Source organism: Papio anubis, chromosome 16 (assembly GCF_008728515.1).
Source record: "Papio anubis isolate 15944 chromosome 16, Panubis1.0, whole genome shotgun sequence".
NCBI lineage: Eukaryota > Metazoa > Chordata > Mammalia > Primates > Cercopithecidae > Papio > Papio anubis.
In genome coordinates, this window is record NC_044991.1 from 69102823 (window position 1) to 69111170 (window position 8348).

At 44.4% G+C, this 8348-nt stretch overlaps 1 long non-coding RNA gene across 1 annotated transcript; it reads right to left on the reverse strand.

Annotated features, from left to right (window-relative positions):
- Positions 1–809: 809 nt before the first annotated feature.
- LOC103888008 lies at positions 810–1965 on the reverse strand. Its single transcript, XR_652326.4, has 3 exons — positions 1877–1965; positions 1611–1744; positions 810–1021 (listed from the first exon to the last, which is right to left on the reverse strand). It is a non-coding gene; the product is annotated as an uncharacterized LOC103888008 (long non-coding RNA).
- Positions 1966–8348: the final 6383 nt, after the last annotated feature.

Below are 8348 nucleotides of genomic sequence, written 5' to 3' on the forward strand. Positions count from 1 at the left end.
TTAGAGTGGGCTGGCTCAAACCCTTGGCATCCCGGTGTGGGCCCAATGTGGCCCACCTCTTTGAGAGTTGAAAATCTTCACATTTATTTAAGAAAAGTCCTAGGTTTGGTTAGAAAACAAACAAACAAACAGACAAACAGAAATGAGGTTTCTAGAGGCCTTCCAAGAAAACCTCTGATTGGGCTGGATCAGAACAGGCCACTCTGGAGGAATTATAGTCCCAGTGAATGTTGTGTGTGTGAGTGTGCATATGTGTGGTGTACGTGGTGTGGAAAGCTGTGTGTGGGATGCATACGTGGGGTATGTATGCTGTGTATATGTGTGTGGCATGTATACATGTTATGTATATACATGTATGCATGCATGGCATATGTGGTATATATGTGTGGGTTGGTGTGCACAGAGCATGTACACATGTGTATACACACATGTGGGTGCATGTGTGGGGTGTGTACATAGTGTGTCTACCCCACATATGTGTGTAGTGTGTGTGTGTGGGTGCACATGGTGCATATGTGTGTGGTGTATATCAGTGTATGTGGGTATGTGCTATGCAGAGTGTGTATGTGCATGTGTTGTATGTAGCTTGTGTATACACATGTGTGGTATGAATGTGTGGGGTATACATGGTCCATATATATGTGTGCTGTGTGTGTATGTGATCCTGAGGTCCTGGTCAGGGTGGGGGCAGGTGCAACTCAGAGCTGTTTGAGCAGGACATGGCTTGAAGGGTATGTGGGAGCCAAGGTCTCTGGTGGAGGAGGTGTGCAGAGCCTCGGAATCTGGGAGATGGAGACAAAGGTGTGGTCAGGCAGGGGAGTGGGAGGCCAGTTGAGACGAAATGGCTCAGAGTGAGACCATGGGCAAGGGGATGCTGGCATCTGCCTTCTCGGAGCTGTGTGGGCTGGGTCTGCTGTCTTAAAGGGCAGCTGTGGCAGGAAGCTGGGCAGTGCACACCTCTGCTGACCATCGTCCATAGGCGTTTATTAGCATCAGGCAGTGCCAGGCCCTGCATGAGGTGCTAAAGAGAACTGACAGTCAGATGAGGTTCCTGCTCACAGAAAACAAATATGAGGACTGAGAAGCTGGGGACAAGGGGCGGGAAAGAGGATGGGGACGGGAAAGGAGGGAAGGAGAGGCAGAGATTCCTAGGGCTGGGGTGGAACACAAAGGGTAGAGGCTGTCCAGCTGCTTGGAGTGAGGAGGGGGAAGAGCACACTGGAATTACGAACCTGTGTTCAATTTGTTCCAATTCTTCCCATCAAAACAGAGGTCATTTCTTTGAGTGATTATTAAAATACAGCGAATCTGGAGCCCCCTACTGGGTTTGTTGGTTTCCCCAAGCACCCGAATCTGGCTCCCCACTCACTATCATCTGGACATCCCGTTGGCCCATAAATCCCAGACTGCTGGGGGAGCCGTATTAGGTTATTTGGAAGATAAGAGCCTCCTTTCCTCCCCTGACAATTCAGTTCCTGATTTTTTATTTTTTATTTTTTTGCCGTGTTAGCAAATTTGATGGATGGTGGCAAATGCTTGAGGATAAAATATTGTAATCAGGAAAGTGTCCCCTCCCTCCCTCCTCCTCTGTCCCTGGATCTGGTGCTCACTGTTTCTGTGGAGTCAGCAGATGGATGGCTGGCTTTTGCTAATGCTTTACTGGAGCGATAGGACGTGTGGCAGGAATAACCCTGCAGGCTTCTGAGAAAAAGAGCAACAGGAATAGCTCAGGGAAGTGGAGGAACTGAAAGGGAGAAAGCGGATGGAAGAAAATTGGAGTGAACTGGAGATCCCTGCTTTGGCCCTGCCCACATGTCTGATGGTCCAGACCCTATTACCCAAACCCCTAAGTTGGGCAATGGCAACAGACGCTTACCTGGTGCCTTCAGTTCCAGAATCAACCCCCTCAATCCTTTCATCTGGCGCACTGCCATAATGATCTAAGGCACAAATACCCCCTAGTCCTCCCTCACTCTCACACCTTCCATGGCTCCCTACTTCCCATCAAATCCTGTGCAAACACCACAGTCTAGCATGAAAGGCTCTCTGTGACATCACTCCATCTATTAGCACCCCATTTTGGATACCTTTGCTATTGGCCAGTTTTGCAAAAAGTTATTCCTAAACATGGCTTTCTGGCCTTTGTGTGAGTATACTCTTATCTCTTTCCCCACATGGTCTTTTCCTCCTATTCTCCCATCTTAGCCTTTGGAAATCCTATCTGACCTTTTACTCCCACTGCAAATGTCATATTTGCCATGCTGACTTTGTAAGTCCTCTTGTCAGATAACATTCTGTCACCTGCTGCAGCACTTATTTCTCAAAACCTTTTGTTAGTATTACTCATGTTCGTGTCTGTCTTTGCCGTTGGATTGTGAACTTGTGAGGACTGAGCCAGATTTCTCTCTCCATGGTCGTCTGTCTTATCTCATGTTTAACAGGTTCACTGTGTTGAGTTGAAATTTGTTGAATTAAAGTATATAATTGCAAAATACTCTAGTTGATAAGGCAAAATTAATGTCACAGTGGTTTGGTGCAGAGTGTACATTTGCTGAAAACTGTTGTCTTGCTGGAGGAAGGATGAAAATCTGTTTTGTAGAGGAATTTTGAGTTTGTCTTCTGAAAGCCTTTCTGTCACTGTTTGGTAGCATGTCAGTCAGCTTTCGCTGTGCAACAACCTCAAACTCTCAGTGACTTATAACAAACACTTATTTTCTTGCTTGTAGGTGAGTTGATCAAGCTAATCTTGGCTCCAGGTAATGGCTTGGGTTTAGGTCTGTGTCTTACAGTTCCTTCTTCTCCTTGGATTAGTAACTCCCTGGAGAGTGCTCTTCTTATAATGGACTCCAGGAGTGTCAGAGGCCAAACCAAACCCTAAAAGCATATTTGTGGCCTCAGTTTGTGTTATCTCCACAACCCCATTGGTCAAAGCAAATCAGATGGCCAAGCCCAACATCAATGGGCAGAGGAAATATATGCTGCTGAGGTAGTGGTAGGAACTGCAAAGTCATATGGCAAAAGGCTTGGACGTGCAATTCTAATAAGGGAGGGAGTAAAGAATTGGAGACAGCAATCCAACCTACCACAAGTGATCTTAGGGCTGGGGAAGAAAACCCCTACCGAACAGGTGCCAGAACAAAGAACTTAAGGATAAAGAGCAGACGTAGGAGCAATAGTACATAGTTTAAAATAAAAAGATCGATATTTATGTCTGTGACCAGATTGGAACTTCCTAACCATCTGTTCATGATGAAACCCCTTAAACTCTCTGAACTTCATTTTCTCCTGCCACAAAATGGAGACAAAAGTACAATTACTATACTTACTGGGAGGAGAGCTTATGAACAAGCAGGTGAAAATGCTTTGCTAGCTGAACTATGAGACCTGTGTCAAGAGGCCAAGTAGGGGAAGAAGCTAATGGGAGCAACTGTCCCCAGTGGTCAGGGAAGGTGGAGCAGATGAGAGAGGTTCATGGCAGTACAATGCAAGAGCCTCGGTCCATCTCAAGTCCACCTGCCTTGGGCCATCAAGTTTTCTGCCCCAGCCAGGCAAGGGTTTAGCCCTATGTTATGTGTTCTCACACACACCTCAGAGCTCTGCCCCATCAAGGTGTCCATCCCCATCTCAGACTCTGGGTGTCACCCAAACCTATGTGAACAGTGTGGATAGGGCTTCTGAGAGTGGCTGTGAGGATCCAGTACTAGAAGCAACAGCATGGTGCTAGGCACATGGCACAGGCCCAATACTGAGACAAAACAATACATTTACCAAATGAATGTGGATTAATGCACACATCTGTTTCAGACGTTTCCTCACTCAACACAATTGACAGAAATGCCATCCGTTCATCTCTTGCAGACATCCACCAGGATGTGGAAATTGCTTAGATTAACTTGTTAAATCCATCAAAATGGTGTTTGTTAAAATGGGATTTTTTGTGTTGACCACATAAATATTCATAACTTTATAACAATGCCCGAGCACCTACCACTGCTTCTGTGTCCTCGCCACTCTGCCAGGAGAAAACATCACATGACAACAAAACGGAGCCCATGTTATTTACCTGACAGTGTGTTCTGATACCTCGGAGCAGGGCTCTGCCAAGCAGGGGTTTTTCTGACAGACAGTATGCAGCTGCTACTCCCTTCCCCTCTGTCCTCTGCAGAGCTAGCTCATGGCCCATTTTCCCTGCTATTCCCAAGCACACTGAATGCTTGCTTTATCCATCAAACTCAAATCCTTTCTTTCAGGAGAAAGAAATCGATAGAAATTGATTCGAAAATGTCAAACCTTATCAACCGCTAACTGTCACTCCAAGCCGGATATTTTAAGGGTGGTGTAGACATTTGATCTCACCAAGGCCCTTCTCCTGGCTCTGAAAGTCTATGGTGCCACCAGTCAACCTCTAAATTGTCTCTGGGGGCCTATTAGAGAGGGAGGTGGCATAGCACAGTGGCTAAATGTGTAAGCTTAGGAGCCAGACTGCTTGTGTTTAAATTCTGGCCCCATTATTTAATGGCTGTGTGGCTTTGGGAAGGTTATTTAACATCTCTGTGCCTCAGAAGTCTCATTTTGCACCTTAGGATAATAATAAGATATACTTCATAGGGCAGTGAGAACTAAATGACAACCTGTGTAAGCCACTTATAAAATATGGAGAATGTTATAAGTGTACCATTAATATTAATCACTATTATTTATATGCCACTTTGCTAGGCAACGAGGGTTATAAATAAGGTTATTGAGAGAGGCAAGGCGCACACAAGGCAAATGGGGCACCTGACACATAGAGACTGACGTCTGAAGTCCTGGGTTTGAATATCAGTTCTACCACTTATTTCTCCGTGATTTTGAGTAGTTTCCCTGTAACCATTTCCCCTGTAAAATGGAGGGTGAAAATCACAGTGATTGACAAGCCAGCTTGTTGTATGTTTCTAGTTAGAAAACCACTTTGAGACTAGAAAAGCACAGTGCATTGGTTAGCAATTTTATACCCGTGAAAGGTCATTCTGTGATATGGAGCGGCAAATGCTAAATGCCAACTGTGTAGGACACAGAAAGGTTCAGCATCAGGAGAGACACTTTGGGCAGAGATTGTCATAAAGGACCTCCAGAAAAGGTGGGATTGAACTGGGCTTTCAGAGGAGGCAGGCTTTGGAAAGTCCAGAAAATACTGCCTGACATATACTAGGCCCAACTTTTAGCAAACAGAGATATAAGTTTAGGAGTGGTCTTGATTTAGCAAAGATAAATTCTGAAGTGACTTCTTTTTACACTTGGGGAAGCATCTGGATTATTACAATAGGGAGTGTCACCTGATCTGGGTGTTAGAAACTACCTGGATTTTGCAAGGAGTCTAGCTCAGAGTGGGCAAGAGTTGAAGAGGAACACAAGGTAGGAGTTGATGTGGTCGGCCGGGTGAGAAATGATGTTGACTTGGGCTAGGACATTAGCAGTAGCAATGGAGAAACCCAGACAGAGGCGAGATCTTTTTTGGAGGTAGAGCTGTCACTGATTCATTCATTCAGTTTATTAATTCAACTGATCTAGGCTCTGAGGATATAGCAGTAAATGAAACAAGCAAAAATGTGCTTATATAGTTTGAATACTGGTGGGAGGTAGAATGCAGGGGAAGAAAAGGGAGTAAAAAGGATGATTCCCAGGTTTCCTTCCTGAGGGGATGGAGTGATATTTGCTTCATAATGCGATTTCGAGACCCTTTGTTACAAGTTGCTAAGGGGCATCATCTTGCCTTGATTTATTTAGTTCCTTCTCTCCTTTGTGAAGCTGTGGATCCTCTTCTGGTTGTTCTGTGCATTGTTTGTTCCATAATCTGCAACCTTGTGTCAGGGACTAATGGGAGTCAATTCTCAGTGTCTATTAATATGCTGAAAGGTTACCTTTTACATAATCTCTTCACATGCTTGTACAGTTCCATCTAGGATGTAGATACACATGGTGCTAGGCTTAAGGTTTCTTCTCCCTTGTTATACTCTGCAAGGTGCTATTCACAACCAATTAACCCCTTCACTCTCTTGCAGGGATGGGAGGACTCCTATCCTGCCCTGCATTGAGTAGCATGTGGTAGCTCCCTGGCTGAATTTGACTTAAAATGATCCCACTTGGACAGCTTTCATTGCACTTGCTGCATGCCATGACCCAAACCCTTCTTTCTACATTTTACTACGTAACTTTCTATATTTTACTACATATGTCTTGCTGACCAGCCAATGTTGGACAAATTGAACTAGGAAGAGATGGAATTCTAGAGGAGATGTACAACTGGAACAAAGATATAGAGGCAGGAAATTCCGGGCAGAGTTTGGGGCTTGCCTGATGATGGCAATCCATTTGAAGGCTATGCTTAGGATGTCCTGTGGAAGACAACTAGTGCTTTTTTTGAGTGTCTAACACCAGCTGGTGAGCCACTTTCGTCTCCCTGCTGAGAGAATACGTGGAAGAAGCTTCTCACTTAGAATTATAAACGATCCTAGTGAACATAATTTCAGCAATTACCAATGTTCAGTAATTATGCTAATGCTGATTCACAAAGGGCTGTTATTTGCTCAGCATGTTCTGTGCACATTATCTCTTTACCTGACTAACAGTGTTTTCTCACTGCAGTTACGGTTTGCTTGTCACGTTAAGTGATGTTTGCATCTTTGAGCTTGTCAAGACACTAGGATTAGAGCCAAAGTCTTATTCCCACCCCCATGAAGAAGATTTTCTTGTGGGCCTCTTGATGAGAAGGGAAGGAAAGGGGAAAAAGCAAAAAAGAAGCAGAAAAAGGAACCCTATTGCCTTGTGGGGAAATTATAGTTCAGAGGTGAAGTGAGTTGCAGAGATACAGAGAGCTAGGATTCATATCATTATCTTTCTCGTTCCTGATAAGGTCTCTGGTGATTAGGAAGGTTGAGAGCTTGCCTGGTCTCCTCCATCTGTAACACAACAACAGTGCTTTTTTTTTTGGCTTGAAATGGTCAAGTACCATTCTGAGTTTCTGCTTCAAGTTGTAAGAGTGCTTAGAGATCATCTAGGACAGTGATGTTCAAAGAGTGGTCTTTAGATCAGTGGCATCAGCACCACCTGGGAATTTGTTTAAAATGCAAATTCCTGGGTTCTGTCTTAGACCTAGATTCAGAAACTCTCAGTTTTTGTGTTTCAGTCGGTCATGTATATATTTTTTTCCTTGAGATGGAGTCTTGCTCTGTTGCCCAGGCTCACAGCAACCTCCGTCTCCCGGGTTCAAGCGATTCTCCTGCCTCAGCCTCCTGAGTAGCTAGGACTACAGGCGTGTGCCACCATGCCTTGCTAATATTTGTATTTGTTTTTAATAGGCACTGCGTTTCACCGTGTTGGCCAGGCTGGGCTCGAACTCCTGACTTCAAGTGATCCACCTGCCTCGGCCTCCCAAAGTGTTGGGATTACAGGCGTGAGCCACCGCACCCAGTTGGTCATATGTGTTTTAACAAGCCCTCCAGGTGATTCTGATGCATGTTCAAATTTGGGAAGGATATGCTAGGTCCTTGATGCTGGAAATGTGGACCATAGACCAGCAGCATCAATGTCCTGGGAGAGCTTGTTACCAAAACAACATCTCAGGCCACACCCAGACTTACTGAATTAGAAGATCCGCAGGTGATTTATATGCATGCTGAAGTCTGAGTATCACCCATTCTACTCCAAATGCTTCCACTTACTATTGACAAGAGGCAAAATGACTGGTGGATGTTGCACTAAGTAGTGACAGAACCAGACTTCTATTACTCCTACTAAATAGCTAACATTTATTATGTGCTTTGTGAGCCTCAGAGCTGCTTTTGTATAAAGAGGGCTTACTATGTGCCAGCATTGACCCCTGGACTTTTAAAAAAGTACTTTCTTTAGAGATAGGTTTCACTCTGTCATTTAGGCTGGAGTGCAGTGACATAATCATAGCTCACTGCATCCTCGAACTCCTGGGCTCAAGTGATCCTTCTGCCTCAGCCTCCCAAGTAGCTGGGATTATAGGCTTGTGCCACCCTGCCTGGCTGGCTTTTCTCATTTAATTCCCACCATATCCCTTTGAGGTAGGTATAAAAATCCTCTTATCTAGAATGGGTATTTGGCTAGATAACTGAAAAAAAAATCAATTCAGGCAAGAAATCATACAAATTATATACAATTTAAACATTTAATTTAAACTTAAGCATATAATTGTACATGCATTCATCAGTCTTACGGTGTGGGGGTCCAGGTATTTTCCTTGAGTACCCATGTTTCCTTCCTGCTTAAGTTTATATTCGTTTATGATCCCTACCTTAACTGTCTTTGAAGTGGGCAAGAATTCAACCTGTGAAGAAATCTGA